This window comes from Pseudorasbora parva, chromosome 22 (assembly GCF_024679245.1).
Source record: "Pseudorasbora parva isolate DD20220531a chromosome 22, ASM2467924v1, whole genome shotgun sequence".
In the NCBI taxonomy this organism is placed as follows: domain Eukaryota; kingdom Metazoa; phylum Chordata; class Actinopteri; order Cypriniformes; family Gobionidae; genus Pseudorasbora; species Pseudorasbora parva.
Window position 1 is genome coordinate 28583784 of NC_090193.1, and position 24306 is coordinate 28608089.

Below are 24306 nucleotides of genomic sequence, written 5' to 3' on the forward strand. Positions count from 1 at the left end.
CGAGTATGGGTCCGCTTGGCGTCGATAGAGCGGAAGGTCCTTGTATGGGCCGTACGGGCTCTTCTTCCGGAAGGGTGCGCGCGCTGACTAGATGCACGCCGCCCATAAACACTCTCTCAGGTGCAGCAGATCCACTAGTCCGTGCAACATGTCTGTCGCGCCGCGCTCCACTTTATTCTTATCGGTGACATCAAGCGACTTCAACGCTTCAGTACAGCATTCCGGGAAGGCAGCGCTGCATTTGAACCGATTTGAACGAACGCAGAAATGACGGGAAGCGTCACAACATATGCTTCGGTCGTGTCGCAAAAGTGGATCTCCACAGTCACTGCTGTTACAGGACATCACGAAATCAACAGTTACCAAAGAAGTGTGTTTTTGACGGAGTGGTCCCAACGATAAAGGTTCACGGTCCTGCTTTGGAAGCAGGCGGTGAGTAAAACTACTTCAAATGTCTATGCTGTTGGCTATCGTTGCGTAAGTAAACATCAGTAAATACGATCGTGTATAACGTTAATTAATTTATCAATGGAGCATGCGATCTATGTTGTGTGTTTAAATACATTTGTTTAGCTGACCAATATAGGTGTCAGTTTGTTTATTGTAAAACAACCCAAACATGTCCTCATAAACTGAGAGTAAACGCACACAAATGTTGACAGGCCACTAAATACAGTACATACCACAATCCTGCTGTTGTTGTTTCTCCTGTTCAATTTATTTCAGCCTCCGGATCTGATTCTGGATCAGCGTTTTCTTCTCAATGCTTGAGGACGTCACCACTTTGTGTGCGCTCGTCATTATTTAGCTCCGCCCACACGATACACCTCCAGGCACTCGTTTTTTTCCGGAAAGACTCGGTACAGCCTATATTTCTTTTATAAATATAATAAAACTAAAGACTTTTTGGAGAAATGAAGAATGCAATACTACTCTATAGGTAATCAAGATTGACATGAGATTGACTGATGACTAATATATATATATATATATATATACATATATATATATACTTTAAATATTTCCAGACTTCATGCACAGTTTGTCAATTACAGCTTGCTTGTAAATTGTGTAAATTAATACTATTTTTGCCTTGGTTTTATTTTTCATCACACATCACATATTCTCATATCTCAAGTATGAGCTTTACTTTACTTGCGAACCAATTATACAAACTAAAAAAACAAAGAAAGAAAGAAATAAAGAAAGAAAAAGTTATGTTAAGGGAATGATGTATTACTCTGAAACATTTCACAATATAGTTTAGGGGGGAAAAAATATATATATATATTTATTCAATAATATTTTTATGTTGTATTTATTATACTTCAAGATTTAAACGCCAAGTCTGGGACAAGGGTAAAACAAGAAAAATACTTAGCAAATGGATAAGGCATGGTAAAAAGTTTCCAAGACAGTTTTAATGTGACCTTCCTTATAATATAAAGTTTAAAAAAGGTAAAACAACCCCTAAGAGATAAAAGTGCCCAAGGTTGAAAGAACACCCTATTAAACATACTTTGTTATGTTAATTTCTAAAAACAGATAGAAAATTGAGAGATCTTCAATCAAACTCATTTACAAAAATGACCTTTATGAGTCTTACAACTAATCTTTAGAGCTTTGAAATGCTGCTAAGTAAGAATATTGTTTCAAAAATAGTCAATCATTTGTAGAAGTGCACTAATGATTACAAATTACACTGCATTTCATCATGCTTTATACTATTTATACGTTGTTGATGGGCGGTCATATTGGAATTATTTATTCAATCATTTTCCTAATTCTGCAATTAAGCTGCAACGGTGACCCGACTTTGTCACAATAAAGACTACTTGATAACCGACTTCAAATTTCTCTTTTCTCACTTCAAATTTCAGCATGACCACAAAATCATGGTTAATGTAAGTTTTGCAACACTGTTTCTTCGTTGTAACCTCCACTTGTATTTGTTTCAGCCATAAATGTTATACCGTAATTGGAAGTAGCTTTGGTCAACGCAGTCTGCCAAAATGAATAAATGTGATGTAAATGGAAAGTGACAGGAAGTGGCACAGCACTTTGACAAGCTCCTATAAGCGTTCTCTACAATCCTGGAAATGCTCCTAATGGACAACTCAAAGCAATGACTCTCAGTCCAATTGTGACTGTAACACTGACACATCGAGTCTGCTTTTAAATCCGTTTTAGACATCCATGACAAACTCCAACAGCCTTGTATTACCAGGCAACACGGCAGCCATTTGAGATTCTCCAGTATGGAAGTTCAGCATAAAATATGTCAGGCAAGAGAGCATAGCATATACCAACATGCAATTTACATAATGTAGGCACTTTCTGACTGGCATTCAAAATTTGTGGTGCATAATATACTGTATATATATAGAGAGAGAGAAAAATGCAACACCTAATTTACACACTTTGTTTTGTTCTGGGTCTGAAAGACCATTTTTACATGGAGTTATTTCTACAAGCATGATGACAGCTAAATTGTTGATTTGAAAACACCCTACAACATCATGAAACATTTTACTCTGTTTCTGTTTGGAATCTCAGATATAAATTTTCTCAGACTAATATTTTCAGATACAGGTTTCATACACTGCACAGTAGTTTGACTTCTTGAATAGTTTTGCCTTGGTTAAACTGACCCCAAACAGATACCATACTACTAAAATGGATGCCAGTTACATTTCTGACATGCCCATGTCTATTCTGTGATGCAACACAAAGGTAAACCTTCAATCACATATTTCTACTGAGTTTAAAGCTACACTGTGTGATATTTTCCCCCATCTAGCGGTGTAAAGGTATATGACAATCCAGTGAATATTAGTTTCTGTTCCTCTCAATTCAGATTTCGTTTTAACTCCTACGGTGGCCGATTTAGTCCAAGATTAACATGGCTTCCAATTCGACCTCGTCCATGAGTGCCATCGAGTGTTAAAACGCGAAAGGCGAAGCTTAAATTTACGGGTATGTCCCTCTTTGGCTAATGAACTTTCAAGATGGAGGGTCAACATGGCGACCGGCATTCGAACCCCTCACCCGTATGTATTTTCAATGGCATATTATAAACTTACAAAAATACTTTATTACTTAAAAGAAGTAAATATACATTAATGAGCACATATATTTTTGAAAGAACTAAGTGTTTTTAGCTAAGAATAAACTAAAAAAGTTGCACAGTGTAGCTTTAACACTGTGCCAGATGAGCAAATAAAACTGTAAAATACCCCAGAAAAAAGTCAACCTCAATACAACACGAGGATAAAACACTTTCTGGAAGGTAGAGTCACCATTAATTTGGCATTGTGGTAATGCTAAGCTTGCCAGGGACAGCCTAAGACAATTAGCCTCCACGAAAAGCAGCCACCAGGAGCGCCTCGTATCAAATATCCACTTTCCTTATTATTTTAATGACCGCTGTCAATCTTGATGGATTACTCAACGCATTATTGATCTAAAAATAAGAGGCCCTGGGAATGTGCATGCGTCATTAAAAGGACAGTTTGGTTTTACAGGCATGCCCATTAACGGAGCTAATCGGGATAAAATGTCTATCTCATCAATTTTCAATGGCTGACCGCATTAATGACTCATTAAGCATTGTGTTTAAGTGAAATCTGTCTCCATCATTCCCTGAAAAGAAACTGACAGTCTTCATACAACACCCTCACTTAGCAGAGAAGAACATAAATTCCAATAAAAATGTTTGAGGGAGATTGACCCAGAAAAGATTCAAAGTTCAAATAAATGTGTTATGAATCCCATCAGAGGACGAGGCCATTAAGGCCTATTTGCCTGTCATAATATCCCTTTTAGAGACCTTTAGAGTTTCGGAATGTAAAAAGGGCAAAATAACTTTTCTTCTGCGGTATTTCTTCTCACGGGAATATTGGGGTATTAGATATTTCATACCAAATTGACCCAGATTTCTTATTTTTTCCACATAGTAGTGAAAGCAGCAGCTTAAATGATTAGTTTATCCAAAAGGGAAAATTCTATCATCAATACTCAACTTTGCATCATTCCAATAAAATATGACTGTTTTTGGTAAACACAAATGGAAAAATGTTACTGTCATGATGCCAATGACAGTGAACGATAAAAAAATATTTTATGTGTTCCATGGAAGACATACTGGTTTGGAAAAACATGAGTGTGAGTAAATAACTATTTGATGGTGAACTATAGCTTTAAGAGGCTAATATCTTGGGAATAGCTCAAGTTTTCCATGAAGCGTGTTTCCGCAATGCAGAACGCAAAATATTGCGACTTTTTTCCCTCAAAATTGCATGATATTAAGTCGCAATTATGGATTTATATCTTGCAATTTCGAATTTATATCTAGCAGTTCTGACTTTTTCTCAATTTTGAGAAAAATGTCAGAATTGCGAGATATAAACTTTCAAGAGATATACTGTAAATTCTGACTTCTTTACTCTCAATGCTGAGATAAAGAGTTCAAATTAACTTCTAAAAGGTTTTATTCTGTGACAGAAACAAGCTTTCATAGTTTTCAACCATATCTTTTCATTAGGCCGTTTTCACACAATCTTATATGAATGTATTTTAGATGATAACTTGGATTAAGACATATTAGCCTTAATGTGTTGTGAATATTCATGACATCGTTCTGGGGTGACATAAATACATTCAGTGGGAAAATGAGGTAAAAGGGAAAATAAAAAATGAGAAGGAACGGACAAGAGTATTTTCAAGATCTCTTTCTGCCGAAGGCTGCGGTGAGTGCAGTGAGTGACTTCCACAAGAGCTCAACTTAATTGCTCACATTGCTGAAAAAGAGAGACTTTCAAATTGAAAAATGGTCCATTTATACTTCCACTTTACCCCAGGAAGGAATGAGTCTCCTTTGTTAGACAGAAAGGCTCTTTAGCACATTTTAAAGCTTATCGTTCTGTCGATATTGCGTATTAGTGCCGAATTAATAGTTCTTAATTGGTTCATCTCAGGGAATGATGTCAACACAATATAAGAATTTATAATAAACGGGGTGATTTTTTCAATAGTCGCTGAAGGATTGAAAACAGAAATCACCATGAGGTAGAGCATAGAGCGTGGCAATTTTATGGTCAAGGTCAGAGTTGCGATCAAGTTATGGTATAAATTGAAAAATATGAATCACTGAGCTTTCATGGAATATTCAAGGTTACCAGACATTCTTCAAAGTGGTCTCAAAGTCTTTTGATAAAATGGATAGTTCTGACCCCCGTCAAACACATTAAATGAGTTTAAATTCACACCTGTGACTGCACATGTTAAAGCCGCTACTTTCTGAGTGCCAATGAAAAAGTTGCTACAGGCTAATTTGCTAGCATTTCCCTTTCAGGTACTCCTGAAAATAAACAATGTGTAGATACCATTTTCTTTCATTTAGATTCCTTATCCAAAGCTTAACAGGAATAACATTTTGCAAAATAATCCTACAGCTACATAAAACTAGCTTTATGTTTAGCCTCCATATGACTACAGGAGACAAAGCCATATGTTCTATGCAAAAGCATGATTTTAATGTTCAATTCTAATTAAGGGGTGTTCAATTTTGTGATATCTCCTCTGCCAGTTCTTCCACCCACAATATCTGAAAATGGCAACAACAATCCTGGCACACTACAAAACAACTCTACACTGTAAGTCACTTTATTATTCATCTGGATTTCCATGTGATTTTACAGTCACCATGGCGGAACTCATCCCAGCTGGAACTGAGACAGAGATAGACAAAAGTCAAGCAATACCAGACAGTCCAAGTGCACGTTCATCTTAAAGTACATGTGTGCAAATGTATATAAAATATGCTTCGGGTCATCAATATGCAAATTAATGTGTACATAATTATGCACACTATATTTTCATAAATAAGGAAAATGGGACTCACAGACATGAATATTTCATAATCTTAAGGAATATACACACACTCTAAAAACTGCTGGGTTAAAAACAACCCAAGTTGGGTTGAAAATGGACAAACCCAGAAATTGGGTTGTTTGAATGGGTCAATTCAATGGGTTCAAACAACCCAATTACTGGGTTTGTCCATTTTCAACCCAACTTGTTTTTAACCCAGCAGTTTTGAGTGCATATGGTCCTATTATCATGTATATGATCAGTTGTTTCTTTTCCGTTGTCATCCCGCGATCAAAACGCAGACAGCTATAATTAAGAATTCCATGTGAAATATGTCAAAACTGATGAAACACTGCAAAGTTACAATTGTCATAATGCCGCATGAGCAGCTGCCAAATACTATATTTTGGTATCTTACACTCTAAATAATGCTGGGTTGTTTTTTAACCCAAAATGCTGGGTTAAGACTGCTGGGTAATTTTTGTTGGTTTATTTGATCACATTTTAAACACCATTGGGTAGTTTCAAATTTCCAGTCGTTGGGTTAAACCTGCTGGGTCGCAATGCTTGGTTGATTCTACCCAGCGCTTAGTTGTTTCACGTGCTTCCCGCCTTGATTTGTTTAAATTCACTCCCAAACTGTCATTTTGAAAGGACAATGCAAAAGACAAAGTCACTGGTTGCAGATGTTTTAAGATAAGTTCATATGTTTTCATTAACAATCATTTTAATTAGCATCATTTTTTTTTCCCGCGGCAACAATTCTTAAGCTTACATGACGTTAAGACGACAAAAGTTTTAGCTCAGAATCCGATGCAATGTACTCGTGTTAGTTTAGGTAGGCATGTGAGACGATAGATTACAGTTTGTGATTACACGGAACCATGATCCCCTTACGAAAATTAACCATGGTTTTATGTCACAAGTACCAGTACTTCGGTACCAATACTGAAATTTAAAAAATGTGACGATAGCCTATCTGTATAGCATTGACTCACAAGTAGACTATATTCGGTCCCGCAGCTGCGTTCAGTCGCGTCACACAGGGCTCCAGACTGTAGCTGAATATATACCAGTGTCTGTGTATATTAAATAATATTAAATATTACTCTTCCATGTTTTGCGTCTCTGTGTGAATGACGGGGCGCATGCGTACACACACACACGCACGCACGCCACACGCTTGCTGTCTTTTTAGCCTCTGCCGTGTCACTGAGGACATTTACCGTTACATTTGAGAAAATCATATCATGAACACAAGGTCACGGCAACCCGTCAAAATAAAAGTTTGATTTAAACGTGAATACATTGACAGAAAATATTAGGTTTCTAGTTGTCATTGTTGCCAATTTGAACACATTTGTGTGTTGTACCATTTGTCAAGCAATAAAAATGATTGTTTTAACAGTCTAAACATGCATTCTTCATTTGTTCTTGTCTAGTTTTCCAGTAGGCTAATGCACAGGATAAATTTTAAGAGCAACCCAGCAAGAATAACCCAGAATAGCAAATCCATTAATGGTAAAAAATGACTACATTTTGGGTTTTCTCAACAGCCCAGCCTGCTTGGTTAAAATGCCACTGGGTTAATTTAACCAAGCATGTGTTCTGTCCAATATTTACACAGCGCTGAGTTGCCAATTGGGTTGTTTTTAACCCAGCCATTTTAGAGTGTACAGTGGACAGCTCATTTTTGGTCACATTATACAGTACATAACAATCTCTACACTCTGCATTGCTCACATGCCTGTCTTCGGGGTTCTGGTAATTCACAGAAATGGAGTTTGAGCTTTATGTCATTAGAAGATTTTAGATCCAGTCACTGTCATCCACCGGAGCTGCTCTCATAAGTTTTGTGGTCCCAGTTGCAGCTCCACTCACTAATCAATTTTTCAAAAAGCAGTAAAGCTGCTCATGGTTAACTGAGAATTGACTGATGAGCTTAAACTTCAATTGGACTTGATTATGAAATAGAGAGTTTTCAAACTTTTTAATCCCAAGTATCCCTAAATATGAGGATCCCTTTGCACGATTATGTTTGGTCAATAGCTGTTTTTATTCACGATAAAACACAGCTAAGACTGATTCATCCAGCTGTTCTCTGTATCACTGAACAACACCCTAAGCAACGTAAACATATGTTTGATCTTCATTGACACTTACTGTATTATTTAAAAAAGGAGAGAGAGAGAGAGAGAGAGAGAGAGAGAGAGAGATCAGTTTGAATGTCCACTGCAACATTTTGACCTTTAAACAGTTAAGCGGTTTCCCCGTGCCCTGACTCTGTCACTGACAGCTCCAGTCAAACCATTTGTCAGTTGCGCAAATATTATTGCGCAAAAGTCATTTCAATATAAAAGTATTCGCTATTTAGGGATTCATCTAATGGCATAATATGTAACTTAGTCCCTGACCGCGAACAGCGACATATCTTTTCTAGCAGAAGGAAGGCGTTTTAGTGATTTTACTTCATGAAAGTTGCATTGATGGATATTTTTTGGCTTTAATATTTGCATTGTGTGGTCACTGTTTTATTAAAGCAATAAGGTACTCAAGGCTAGTGCTGTATCATGAATAAGTCACAGCTGCAGGGGTTGCAGGTAACAACACCATTCAGCCGTGACTTATTCATGATACAGCACTAGCCTTGAGTACCTTATTGCTTTAATAAAACGGTTACCACACAATACAATTACAAAATAAATAAACAAACTAATTGGACCAGTCTTAAGAAAGAAAATGAAACTAGAAAATTAAATTGAAAGAAATAAAATGCATGAATTCATATCTTAATTTAGCATGTTCTTACTCTGACAACCATAAAACAATACATTGTGAAAAGTCTACAAGTAAAATTTTCTGAGAACTGCAAAACAACTCTGGCTTGAATTGGTAAGGCAAAATTCATGCCATGTCTTTTCAGTCACTGTATAAAACTTGACAAGCCTTAACCCAGTAATGGTGATAGGCATTGGTTTCCGACATGAGCTGCATGCAGTATACCAGTCACAACTGCTTGGGTCATTTGACCAATCACCGCAGATTAGTGTCATGCAAAAGAGGGGTTTGGAAAAATGATTCGTTGAGCAAATCGTTTGGGAGGCGTTGAGCAAATAATGTAAAAGTAAATGCATATTATATGAACGTTTGAACTAGCATGCACGTGAACCTGTTGTTGGGGACTCCCAAAACCCATAATAGGCACAATACGGGCACTTTAATGATTTTTTATAACAATTTCTACTGTGATGGGACTTTTCAGAAGTCCCTATCTTTTAGGTATTTTAAACAATTATTCATACCGTTGTGTTATTCATCTTGAAAAATCATTCAGAAAGGCAGAATTCTCTTATGAGATGTTATATGAAGAGTCATATAATTCTCAGTCCTAAACACAAAGCTCTCACCTCAACTTGCAGGGACATAAAAAAGTAGATGGAAATCATACAAAAACAAAAGCTTGTAATTATAGTGCAAAAATGCAGGTTTAAATTGCATTTCAGTGCATTAAATGATTAGTGCGCTCACTGAATGTCTTGGCGGAGACCAAAAAGTGCTCTGAAACTCGCCGCTATTTGATAAAGGAGAGAATTAAACGGCCTTTGGCAGGATGTTACCTGCGTGCATTTATTCAAAAAGAGCGTGTAGAAATGTTATGCTCCTGCCGGAACTAATGAGTATCCCTTAAGACCCACTGGAAATAATTTTCAGAACCGTCCTGGCTCGACTCCAAGAATGAAACAGGATAAGCTGATGTCATTTCTTCCGGTTAAGGCTCTTTATATGCATGTGTATGAATCTGGCCAAATTAACATATTATATGGGCTGATATCCCAGACACATGATTAGAAGCCATCTTTCGGAAACATGTTTCTTCCAGGACATATGTCACGAAGTGCGAGATAAAGTCAACAATGACCTTCAAATGAGTCCAGATTTCCACTGTTGCGCCTTTAAATTCCATCCATTCAATCAAACATAATCAAATTCAGAATAATAGTTAATAATCATGGTAATATTTTCATCTTCACTATCCATGAGGCCCTAATGAAAATACCCTCTCACCTCAGCTGCCCTGAACCCAAAGTGCCTCATCACAGTTTGAGATTAATCATATGCCTGCCAATCAAGAACACTTATGGGGCGAGAACACTGTAGCCGATCATTATTCTCTGCAGACTTCCTCATCATTGAGGCATATTAACAACGGGCCATATTGTACTTGATTTATTCCCATCTGCATACTGAATGGGGAGCGCTTCATGTGCTGCATGCATTAGGAACGCATATTATCGTCATGTCAAACAAACACACACAAATAAACACACCCTGATGTTGTATCCACAAAAGAGGTAATATAATCAGCGATGCGAGATCTGAAAGGTTGCACAGGGGTTGCAGGCCAGCGCTGTTGATTGAAGACGATTGAGCTGGACCCAAACATTTAAAATTAGGATACAGGTATCTCAATGAGACACAGTTGACCTGGTGCGGGAAAAAAGGATTTCAAGTTATAAATATTACAAATAAATGTAAATATGAGCACACATTGCTAATGCGCAGCAAAAGCCTGATCACAGACATTCGCAAACACTATTAGATAGAGCTGTCATGATTCCTTGATTAAATTGAGTGTGAGGGATTTAAGAAATCCTCAATTGTGTCGATTAACCGGAAGTGGCACATTCCACATTACAGTCCAGGTTATACATTTACCCGAATATAAGACGAGGTCCTAAAAATAGGTTGAAAAATGGGGGAGTCGTCTTATATTCGCGATACAAAATCACATATCTATTAAACTGACAATAACAAGGTCACGCTGTTGACGCTTGCGTAGCCTCTCAGGGATAAATCACAATACATGAGCTGCTTACACTGAGAAACAGCGGTAAACATTCAAAATGTTGTGTTTATATTTATAACATATGATACAATTAAACAGCATCACTCAACCAAGAGTGAGTTTTCCTGAATACTATCACGACTGAAAATGACACTGATTTCATATGACAGTTCCATAAACATCTTATATTTAGGGTCGTCTTATATTCGGGTATATACAGTTGTTTAAACCGCGTTTCCACCACAGGAAATTCCCCAGGAACTAGGGACTACACTGTAAAAAGTAATAAGTTGACTTTACTTGGAAAAGCTGTGGAAACTGATTGCCTCAAAATTTTCAAGCAAATTAGGTCATCATTTTTGACTTGATAATACTTACTACTACTTTGTAGAGTTATCTTGTGTATTTGTAGAGGTAACTCAATTTCAAAAGTTCAGCCAACTTACATATATAAGTTGGAGTTTGTAAGCAGAACTCAAACAAAATAGTTATTTTAACTAGTTCTTTTAATGTCTGCTTGTTCATTTTACTAGAAGAATGTGTGGAAACTGATTGCCTTAAAATTCTCAAGTAAGCTGAACTTAACACTCAGTTAAGTAAGCTTAATTGCATCAAGTTGATCTTACTTAAACCCTTCAAGTTGACATAATTCTATCTGTGAGCTGAGGAAGTGTACTCCCAGAATGCATTGCAGCATGAATAAATTAATCACAGGGCAATCGTAACTCTGTTTTATTATTTTTGGCTTTATTTTACCATTTAATTTGCTGTCTTTTGTCAGTATAACCCCAATAATGACAGCAAATGAACTTGTAATGGACTTATTAAGTGTAAAAAAAAAAAAAATGTTACCATTGTTGTGTTTTGCACGCTGAATGTTGAAGTCTGTGTATGACTCAAGCATGGTAAATTGTTGGATATTGTCACAAATATAGAGGCATTATATCAACACAATTAAAAATTTGTCAGAAGTGTTAGCAATAAAATGTTAAAATATCATTAATTGGTATCACATATATATATTTGTGTGTGTGTGTGTATATATATATATATATATATATATATATATATATATATATATAATATGTGTGTATATATATATATATATATGTGTGTATATATATATATATGTGTGTATATATATATATGTGTGTGTATATATATATATATATATATATATATATATATATATATATATATATATATATATATATATATATATACTTATTACTTCCCTTCCTTTGAAATCTGTGATTTCGTGTTGCATTGCTGCATCAATAGGAAGAGATTTATAGTAATATAAATTAAGTTCCAAGTGCCCAACCAAAGGGACACTGATCACCATAATGGTGAGAAATTTTAGGAAATCAACATAAATTTATGAAGTCAGCTTATGTGATGCTTTCCCAAAGTATTTAGTTGTATTTTTAATAACATTCAAGATGACTGTAAAATGAGTGAATGCAACTAAGAAGAACGATGACTGCAGAAGTGGAGGAAATGAGTGAAAAGTCTATTAAGAATTGCCCCGCCTCAATCTTTTGCCCGCCCACCTGTTTTTTGTGTGTGTTTTTTTCCTTTGGCAAAATGGTACTCAAACCAGTCAAGTAATGTTTACTTGGATTTTCGAAGTAACAAAGGCATAGCATGCAAACAGTTCAGATTACTAAATAGTTTTAAGTAAATTCTAATTATTGTACATTAAGTAAGTTTACTAAAAAGTCTTAGTAAGAACAGCTGTTGGATTTAACAGTGTGAACATGCATTTAGTACAACACACTCAACATTCTTAAGTACAATGTACTAAACTTGCATAGTTTAGCTATCGCATCCACCTAAAAGTTCACAATACTCAGTGTATTCAAGTTAAATCAACAAATTTTCCAAAATCAGTTAATTTTACAAGTTTTTCTTTAGTAGATTCAACAATTACTTTTTACAGTGTAGGGGTGGTACTCTATGTGTTTCAACCAAAGGAACTGGGGTAAAAATGTCCCACTCAAAACGTCCCTGCTTGCGTAGTGCCTTTATTAAGATTATATGCATGCAGAGGATGACATCCAGTGAGAACTGGAAAGTTGCATACAGTCCTACATCACTGAAATTATCTTCACGGTACTTTAGACCATGATGGAAATGCAGAGAGCAGCAGGTCTGGGGGGAAAAATGTTCCTGGGACAAATTGTTCCAGATAATTTTGGTGGAAACAGGGCTTTAGAGGCATACTGTATAAAGCTGAAGCAACATTAAAAGATAGTTACATTTTCAAAGATTTTCAAAATGTGAGCAGTTTTGTTCCTCTAGTGTGTGGAGTGCTGCGATGTCACCAGGACACCACACACTAAAGCCCAGCCAAAATTAAATTCCAACAAAATTACCACACTGTAAAAAAGATATAATTTCATTTTATTGAAATAAAAAAATTGAGTTAATACAATTAACATTTTTGAAAATTGACAACCTTTATTCAAGGATTATTAAAAGATTTTGTAAGCATATTGGGTAATTGTGTGTGCTTTATTTGTGATAATGCATGAAACATGCCATATTGTGCTATTTTCATGATTTATCAAAATGTTTTATGTGGTTCAGATATAATATTTTGAGTTTCTATTTATTAAACCAATTTCCTTTATTGTATCAACTAAATTTTTTTTATTTCAATAAACTCAACCAGAATTTAAGGCAACCAGTTTACCTGTGTGTGTGTGTATATATATATATATATATATATATATATATATATATATATATATATATATATATATATATATATATATATATATATATATATATATACGGTGGTTGAAATAAAATGCTGCATGGAGTCGAACAATCAAAATACTGAGTGAACTCAACCAATCCAGCATGTTCAGCGCCCAAGTCCCACCTTCAAAAGTTCCTGAACTTTGAAAAAGTACTAATGAACAAGCATGGACTTTTTGAGGGGGTGATTTGTACTCTGAACTTTATTTTAGGCTATTATTCTACAACTAGTCCTTAGTTCCTAGGGTGGAAACACGGCTTGACAGATTGCATTCACAAACAGAGTCCCACCAGTGAACATGGGAAATCTCGCAAAATCTCCTGCGCCAAATGTGGCTCAAGAGTAAACATGGTGGACAACAGGCAAGAAAAAAAATGTGTATAGGCTGCTTTTTATAGATAATTTGCTGTAGAACAAAAATAGAAAAAATGTTGAAAAAAATGATGAAGTACTGGAGTGTGGTTTCATTTCACATGATAATCTGCGTTTGTCCTCGTGATTCCCTACACAGGAGGATTTCTGATCTTAGATCGGGGAGGCTCCGACGTTTTTCCAAGCAGAATCACACCTCGCACCAGAGGCAAATCTGACAAGATAACCTGCAGAACCATCAAGATAATCAGGACTTTACTTAGGATTGTCGGAATGGGAGAAATCAGCATAAAGTAGAAGACTCAAGTGTGGAGGTGCTGGATCCAGATTTGACTTATGTTCTTTTCACTTTCAGAAAGTTTATTTGTGGGTTTGCTTGTTTTTCTGTTAAAAGAAATACAATAAAAATAGAGTCTGACTCTTTAGCAGTTTCTATAGCCTTTGTTCACCTGTTCATCGAGACCACAAAAAAGTGCAGAGTTGTATCGGCTCGATGTAAATTAAGAGCATGGATTTTTTAAACAAGGGAATTTTCTATTGGTTTAAGCAGTTCCACTGAGAGCTGAGCTCGTCAGTTTCTTATGTCTTTAAATACAATGACTAAAGACTGCAGAAACAAGGGGTAATGATTCTCTTGGGGTTCACTACAAAAAAAACAAAAACAGTTCCAGTGCCGGCTAACTACCTTCATTACTGCCAACAACCCGAAGCCGCAGTGAGCATATATACAACTATGTACCACTTTTATGGATTTGGAAATAATAGAACCATTTAAATAAACGAAGTTCCCTATTACTGACTCGAGATTTCTTGATTATATTCAGACTATAATAGCCTGTTGATCACCATGCACAGCAGTGAGTGCTTGCTTAAAAAGAGAACGGCTTTTCCTTAATCTATTCTTCCTCTTCGATTTTCAGATCCCATTAGTTGAAACAATTACCGAACATGTGGTATTCTAGCTCCTTCATTGCCGTGTAAGGAAATGTAACCAAGTTAGTCTAAGAGATTTAAAATATTTGTATCCAGTCTGCAAAGTCTGACATTTAACCGTAGAAATCAATGCAAGTTCTTGATAATAATTAATCTAAAAACTGAGCTCTTGGAGACAGAAAAGTAGTGAAAGTTCAACCCAAAAGCTACTTCTAAGTTTAATAAACACGATGCAATCCTGCCCACAAAACATCTTGAGATTTGTCCTTGGAGAGAACTGTTATTGATGGAGAAATGCAATAATTACAGTTGACTTGAGTATTGTCTTAGCTCAAAAGCATCTGCATCCACCTCACACGTGCCTAACAGGATGTACAATAGAGAATTTCACATTTAATTAGAGTTATAAATACATACAATACAGACATTATATCTCAGAGAGGTAGTGCAAATCTGCTAAGCTAATTTGAAATTTACATCGAAAGTGCAGTAAATGTATATCCAGCATATCCACCCACCCGAATCGATTTAAATATTGAACCGGTGCTGTATCTAACAGTTCCCTAAAGACTCATCTATGCGCTCTAGATAATAGCGATTTCCTGGAAAACAGAACTAAGGTAGCGTATGATGTATGCGGCGGATTGCACATATTGGCTGTTCTGTCATGGTCCTGGGCATGTCTGCTGAACCTGACAAGATGCAGCTGAGGTCCAGATGCTGTGCAGCCGCAGGGCACTAGCCCGGATGGATCGCAAGAGCAGAAGCGAGTTACAGCCTCATTACCGAGTCCACAACTAACTGGGTCAGTGTGCAGCCCGACACCACGCCACTATGAGTTTCCATATCACCTGCTGGCACAGCTAGTGACAGGTGGGCTTGTGGGTTTTGTCAAGTGTGAAATGTTGGTGGATATACAGGCATGTCAGAACAAGCCTTGCATGGGACGGCATTGTGATTTTTAGTGCAGAGCGAGACAGATGAGGTGATAAATGTGGAAGTAATGCTAAGGGAAATCACCCGTGCTCATTTGCTGTGATAATGCAGCAGGTGTGCAGAATATATTTGGCTTTTTTAGGAGGTTTTCAAAGGATGCTTTCAGGGGCATATAATTTTGGGCGTTTAGGCACTTTTCAAGGGTCTGAGCGCGGTTTGTTTGATTTTTGGCCAACGTGTGAACACTCCAAACGATCGAAGACCCCTTCAAGAAGTAAGATCATCTCAGGAGGTGGCCTGGGTATGGTTTGCTTCCAGCTAATGGTATTGTCCGCTGATTTGTGAACACAAATCAATCAGGGCTCACTCGATTTTTCCATTCGCAAATTCCAATGTAGTCTGGTCATCAGATGCCTCAGTACATGTCGGCTGTTACTCGCGGCTTCTTTTTCTGGCAGAACTCTACAAGTTCTCTACAAACTCACAACGTACAATTATTGCAATTTCAACCGCTTTCAAACTGTGCAAGAGAGATGTGGCTGCGCACGTGCGCAACTTGCCGGTTTAAAACGGTTTTACGAATGCACACACCTGAGCATGCACAGAAGACAGCTGTCACAGCCCGTGTCCCGAACTGAATTATCTTTAGAATCTTATTGCATTTAAAGGGTCAAACACACACACTGTTCACATACACAGGTGTTTTTCTCTTAAGTGAATGTAGACATCTGCATTAAATTACTGTAGTGACAGCAGCCTAATATACAAATCAGTGGAGTATCCATTTTATTCAAACAGCAAAGAATATGCAGATTTATTTTTTCATTTGATTATTCCATTTCTTACTTGAATGCTGCGTTTAGGTATACCTACTTCACCTGGAACATTTAAAGCAGTTTATGTAACTATATATATTTATGTGTCCTATTGCTTTTTGTTTTTGTTTTCTATGCTGATATTATCATTGCCTTCTGCAATAAAAACATGATTCAAGAGACAATATCAAAATAAATGTTATTTACAAAGCTGGATGTGTAATATGGTGCAACAATATGCTTGTAGTATTGCAACAAAAAGTCTATTTTGTGTAAAATATTGAGTTTTTGATATTTAAGCTTTGAGTTAAGCTCATTCAACTGTATTTGTAGCAATGTCGTTTTACAAAATAAAAATAAAATCTACAAATATCTTTAGTGAGTTAGTGAGACATGTATAATGTAAGTGAATGGGATTCAGTTTTGAAGGCCATAGGGTCAGTCATCAAACACTAAACTAGCCTGATGTCGTACAGAACTCAACTGCACTGTGTTGCCAAGTCCGCAGTTTTCCTGCAAGTTGTTTTCCATGTCCGGAGGTTGACCTTAATTATGTGATACATAGACCCAGGAATTTGAATTTTAGCAAGCAACCATGCCAAAATAACACATTTTACCCCCTAAACGCCATTTTTTTCAGGAGAACCTCATCAAAAAGCTATTTGACTTGTTTTGGGCTAGTAGTTGGCGGGTTTTGTTGTAAAAACTTGGCAACACTGTCTGCACGCACGCTGTAATAAGTAACATTAGAAGAAAAAGATAAGCGTAAATGATCTTTGCCGGTGTTGTAGAATTTTTTTTTTAAGGATATACAGAGTACTTACCAACATGATCATCATTTCTGAGAGAAATAGCGAAGGTGAATGCGTATACGAACAAATTCAACCCAAGCTCCTTTGATGACGTAGATGATTACGTTACTGTTTATCATCCGTCCATCATCGTCTAAAGCCCGCCCTGATGATTTCATTGGTCCGATCAGTTTCTGTTCAGTCATAATTCCTCCTCTATGGATCAAGTCCAGACCGAACTGCCCGAGCTCAAATGTTATGGGCGGGGCTGAGTTCGGCTGGCATCCAGGCTAACACTAAACTGGACTAGATCCAAAAAGAAACAGTATGAACACAAAGGGGAATGAGACCACATACCTGCTTAAGTGGATCAAAAGGAGTCCACAGGGACAAGGACAATGTGAATGTGAAGAGAAATGAAAGCTTTAGCATAAGTTCTGCTGGGAAGACTCAATTACTACGTCACTTAATGCCTTCACTCTAATCCAATGATATTCTTATGCCCATGGTATAAAGGCTCTGTACTTACACATGTTTGAGTTTGCAGATACTGAAGCGATGATTACCCCCATCCTCCCCACCACCACCAGGATGGCCCTGTCCATACCCTGCCGGGGGGTCGGCTGCGCCCCTGCCTTCGTCTTCAGGCAGGAATTGCAGATCCGAGACCCTCGGATTATGCTCTTCGGACGGGGCCTATGCCAAATGACTCTGTACACTATCAACTTGCCGAGCTGGGTGTCCATGGTTAACCGATTAACCGATTAACCGTTAAAAATTGCGTAACCGAGTGAAACATTTTGCTCGGTTAAGTGGCGTCAATGACGTGCTTTGAATTTAGTTGTAATATATTGCACCACTAGAGACCGCCAGAGCGCTCCCAGACATTTGTAATATCCACAAGAAGAAGTCATGACCAACTTTCTAACATGAAGCGGGCAAAGAAAAGTACAGCGTGGGAGCACTTTAAAATTGAGAGTGATGGGGCAAAATGCAAGTATTGCAATGCAGTGCTTACCGCTTTTTTTTAGGCTATAAGTCGCTCCGGAGTATAAGTCACATCAGTCAAAAAATGTGTCATGAAGAGGAAAATAACATTAGTGGCACTGGACTAGAAGTCGCAATAGGGCAGAAGCAGAGCGGGAGCCGCGCGCGCTGTGCATAACGGATCAGAAGAAAGAAAGTTGGAAGTGAGAAACTTGTGAGGGACTAGCGAAAAGCAGAGGTTACTTTAATTTTAATGAAGAAAACAAAAAAAAGCTAATCGCGGACTGAAAGCAAGATGGCCAGAGCTGAAGGAACGAGTCCACAGATGCTTGAACTCTCTGCCGGGAGAGGCTCAGCCGAGCGAGTCAAACGCTGTGTGAATCCTTCTCGGCTGCATATTTTACTACATGTCCTAATCATGCAGGCGAATGAAATTCGAAATCAAAAAAGATTGAAATGTCTTTTAACAATTTAAAACGAAAAGAAATAGGCTACTCTCTGATTATGTAATCCATGATGTGCATTTCTCTCTATAGGTGCGTTCACTACGGAGATGGCGGTCGTCAAATTAATAAACTAAAAATAATAACCCTGACGCACACTATGGTTAACCGAGTATTAACCGCTAAGGGCCTCAGTCAACGGTTAATGAAAAACTTGAAAGCGTGCAGCCCTAATGTCAATATATTTCTCCCGAGTCTTTCTGGTAGAACTGGGTCCTTATTCACTCCATTCATCTCTTGGTCCACTTAAAGTAGTATGAGTTTGGTTCTTTTAAAGAGGACTCAAGTGTGAAAACATCCTGGTGGGTTGCATGTCTGTTCTGATAAAGCCGCAAACAGTAGGGAGGATGTGCTTAATGCAAAAATGCAGCTAAAAACATTATGGTGTAATCATGCAGAGTTATATTAGAGAAATTAATTAAAGGGGTGGTTCCGTGTTTTTTGTCTAGGCTTGGTTGTGTTTATGGGGCGCAGTATAACATACAGTAAAACAAGTCTTACAGGGATAGTTCCCTTTAAAATGACCATTCTGTCATTCTTTACTCAGCTGAACACAAGGGAAGAACCATTGACTTCCATAGTAGGGAAAAAAATGCTATGGAAGTCAATGTTTCCAGTTAACTGTTTGGTGACTGACATTCTTCAAAACATCTTCCCTTGTGTTCAGCTGAAGAAAGAAATTCATAAAGGTTAGGAACAACTTGAGGGTGAGTAAATAATGACAGAATTTTCATTTTAAAGTGAACTATCCCTTTAATACTTCTTTTTTAAACGCCTTATTTTTCTTATATTTGACCTTTATTCCACACCGCTCTCTCCACTGTCCTTTGAACAGCTCGTTTGCTTCCTGTTTCTATGAAGCCCATCCCTCCGAAAAACGCAATGGTCTAAGATTGGTTAGATGGCCAAATGTAGTTTCATGTATTGTCATTGGCTGAAGTGCCAAGCACAGATTGTCTGGAAATGCCACGCCCCTTACTATTACAGGCAGAAGTCACATCTGGGGCAGTGCTTATGTTAATAGCAAGGGTTTATGATGTCACCAACCTGGGAGGAAGCTTGTTCTAGTTTGTGTAGGCAATACAATGCCATAACTTTAAAAAACAAGATCTCTGTTTGCATTGAACTTTCAGTGCTGTAACTTTGCAGATACTGTTTATGCTGAAGCAGCAACATTACACACTAACTAAAGTTAAAAAAGTAAAATCGTGAAATGAAATTTTAGATGGAAGACAAATGCATCAAATGCTGTTGACTCCAAATGCCATGCAGTCCTTAACACTCAACATTCTGACACATATGCATGTGTCATCTGGAAGAAGCTTGATAAAGTAGACAGATCCTGAAACCAAATTACCAAGACTAATGTAGATGCCTAGTCTGACGTCATTATACTCAATTCTAGTCAGAATATGAGTCTGATACTGCTCCATTGGGATGTGACTATGGGGTGTGTTTCAACCAAACCAGGAAAGGCCTCAATTGGACAGACCAACAACCAATCAGAGCAACGAAAGAGGAAGCTGAGTGTAAATTATCTTTGCCAGTGTTGTAAAATAATGTAAGGATACACAGAGTATTTACCAACACAATCTTAATTTTTGAGAGAAATAGTAAAGGTGAATGCATATACAAACAAGTTCTCCGTTTAGGATTAGAAGAAAAAAAAAAAAAACAAGAGCTATTTGGTGACATGAATGCTTACGTTGCTTTTTTATCATCTGTCCATCATCGTTTAAAGCCCACCCTGACAATTTCATTAGTCCGAACAGCTATTGTTCAGGCATAGTTGCTCCACAATGGATCAAGTCCAGACCGAATTTCCCGAACTCAATTGTTGTGTCTGGGGCTACATTTGGCTGGCATCCAGGCTAGTAGATGCCAGTTGCAAAGACGATAAACAATGTGGTCAAATAAAACAAACTATTATAAAAATAACAGTGAAAGAAATGTAATACTTGTTTATGTCACTTAATGATAATAAAGTACACTATTTAAGCACTTGACATCCAATGTAAAATCTGGGTTGTCTTCCTGAGAACCAATGCCGCGTCCAAGCACGAGCGACAACAGTGAGTGTTGGAAGGATTTGCCAGCCTAATCATGGATGTAATGACCAAAATAGCTCTAGTGAGAAAAATCGGACGCAAACGAAGCAATGCTGTGCAAGATCAGAAAGAAACTTGCCAACATGCATACAGGTTATGAGTCTGCTGAGCCATTTATACTACAAATGCATATCTCTGAGGCAGCATATAGGAAACGGTGTCTGTGAGAGTTGTAATCCTCTTTAGTACGCTCTCCCAGGCTGCTGTTCATATTATCCTGAAGTGAGAGTGTGTGCACGAGTGTGTATTTGTGTGTGTAGTAGGCTAACAATCTACACAGCAAGATTATTTGCATATGCCTTTGAATTAAACAGCCATCCTGCTCGGTCTAGCATTAAATCGACCATTTAATCAATTCATATCATACAGCTGTGGAGGCTGTTTCACATCTCAGTCCCACACGTGGATGAAATATTTGGGATTTTGAACTAGAGCAGAACAGCCAGAACCCATTTCTTTTAACATAGAGCTACTTGCATAGTGTGGCGTGTGTGTAACGTAGGGGGGAAATAACATTCAACGGGTGAGGGGAGGAAAATGCATTTGCATCTGTTTGTTTAAGCGCAGAAGATCCGATCAATGGCTTGGTCGCATGCCGATTGCTGAAAAGGCTCCAGAGGAATGGTGGTAAATGGAGGAGGGAGTGAAATTAACGTGTTGTTCACTAGGGGATTTAAAAGCAAAGAAATAGGCACATCTAGACACGATACACTCTGCACTGTTCTGAAACAGGAAAAGGAATAGTTCGCCCACAATAGTGTTGTCACTATATTTTTGTAAATTTTGATATTTTGTTGTCTTTATTTTTGACTTTGATACGATACCAGTCTAAAATACCTTGATACTGATACTAAATCGATATCATGGTAATAAAACAAACAAAAAACAGGTAATATGAATAATATGACAACAGAACTTATTATTCATTGTTCTATTTTTTTACTAAAAATTCACTTGGCCAGCATGTTCCTGCCCTGGTTTTTGGCCATTCCCTTCTGTTATTGCTGTAACAACTGCATGCCAGTGTGAACATCTTTACAGAGATCATCATTATCAATCATGTCATTCACTTTCACTTCTCAACAGGTTGGGATGACCAAAATCTTATGATATGATTTCATATTTTTTAAATGTAATCTTCTAATTATAATATACATTTTTAATTGTATCTGTTTTTTTAAAATAAGCACAAAAAAAAGCAAATTACAAACAGTATGACAAGTACAGTGCTTTATTTTTGTCAGGTTCATTAGGTCTATTTAACGGTATTAAGTCAAGAAAGAAATTAAATAATCAAATATAAAACTGCTTGCTTAGTCTACACAGCAGAATGTGAGACGCGACTGAAGCGATGTTGTGAAGCTTCCCGTCATTTCTGCGTTCAAATCGATTCAAATGCAGCGCTGCCTTCCCGGAATGCTGTGCTGAAGCGTTGAAGTCGCTTGATGTCACCCATAGGAATAAAGAGGAGCGCGGCGCGCGACATAAGTGTTCATGGACAACTGGGTCTGCACCTAAAAGAGTGTTTATGGGCGTGCATTTCCTCTCTAGCTCTAGTCCCGCACGCGGGCACCCTACCACGAGACGAGCCCGTACGGCCCATACAAGAACCTTCCGCTCTATTATGGTCAAGCCGACCCATACTCGAAAAAAACTCTCCGAAACTTGTGAGAAACCGGAAGGAGTATTTTTGACACAGAAATACTCCATCAAACGTCCAACATTTGTTTTTGAAACTTTGTCTATGTTTAGGATGGGAATCCAAGTCTTTAACAGTGTAAAAAACCCAGTATGCATGAAACAGCATTTCACCCCCCATTTAAACATAAGTATATAGACTACTGATACAGCAAAGAAGCCGACTATTTCGTTCTGTAACAGGTGCAATATTTCAAAATCGATAATTTTTTATTACAATTACACCTATATCTACATTTATGTTAACCTAGAGACTTTCAAACATCAAAATGTCATTTATAATGTGCATTCGTGTCAAAATGACATAAACATTATTCTATTTGCTTGGAAACGCTTTCAACACGCGTGTCGCGTGAAAAATAGGCATCTGTTCTCCAGCATGCACACGTTCTCTGCGCAGCGCGGCACAGCTTCTGAGATGCGCGTCATGCAGGCGGTGTGCAAACTCTAACCTGTTAACCGAAATAAAAAAGGACATGCCACGAAAACACCCACTCAGAGGACACTGACATTGCCGGGACGCACAGGTTACCTCCGTGCTAACTTTTTAACATGTTGTACTTCTTATACACGGCATCACAATGTTTGCAGTGAAATATTTCGGTTTTTAAATCAAAATGATCCCACGCCACACTTCGCCATGACCTCTTCATGAGTATTCTTTTGAAATCAAAACGAAAGATCACTGATAACCGATATGGTGTCAAATATTGCACCCTGGTGGTAAAATGTTTAATAGCTACCACACAGTGAAATTCATTTAATTGCTGGAAGACTCACACTACAACCTGCATAAAATGTAAAAAAAATAAAATAATGCATTCTTAACGATCAACTATCGATCTTCGATTAATTCCTAGCAACGACCCATCATTTCTCTATATGTCTTTGTGTTAAACCCACCAATAGTGCGCCAGGTGGATGAGCCAGTCTTCGATTGGTTCCCACAAAAACGTAACAGAAGCAGTAGAAATGAATGTACGGGTTTCCAGACTGAGTTGCCGGGTGAAATTAAATCGCCGGCAGATCAGGCTGGGTTTAGTCAGTCTATTTGTTGAGCGTTTGTGAGAAGTTTGTGCATTCTTGTTTCTATGTTGCAATGGTTTACCCACTACTTTTCTTCTTCGAACCTGCCGAGCAAATGTCCTGTTGATAACATGCACTGTAAAAAAAACACGTAATTTTACGGTAATAGTCTGTATTTTTTAACAGAATTTTCCTGTTTTTTCATTATACAGTGAAATGCCTGTTGTTTTACAGATATTTGCTGTAATTTATATTTTGACTTTTAAATTTACGGTAATTGCTTGTATTTTGGTATTACATCAAATTTCCATTTTTTAAGAGGAAATTTCTGTATTTTTACATAAGTTTGATTAATATTTTACAGATTTTTTCTGTAAAAATAGAAAAACGGAAATTAATGTATACTGTAAAAAAAACGTAATTTTACGGTAATAGTCTGTATTTTTTTTTACAGAATTTTCCTGTTTTTTCATTATACAGTGAAATGCCTGTTGTTTTACAGATATTTGCTGTAATTTATATTTTGACTATTAAATTTACGGGAATTGCTTGTATTTTGGTATTACATCAAATTTCCATTTTTTAAGAGGAAATTTCTGTATTTTTACATAAGTTTGATTAATATTTTACAGATTTTTTCTGTAAAAATAGAA

The 24306-nt window shown here is 37.3% G+C and overlaps 1 protein-coding gene across 2 annotated transcripts in view; it reads right to left on the minus strand.

Annotated features, from left to right (window-relative positions):
- igsf21a (immunoglobin superfamily, member 21a) overlaps positions 1–24306 on the minus strand; it is a 326928-nt gene that overhangs the window by 255793 nt on the left and 46829 nt on the right. The window lies entirely within an intron of this gene.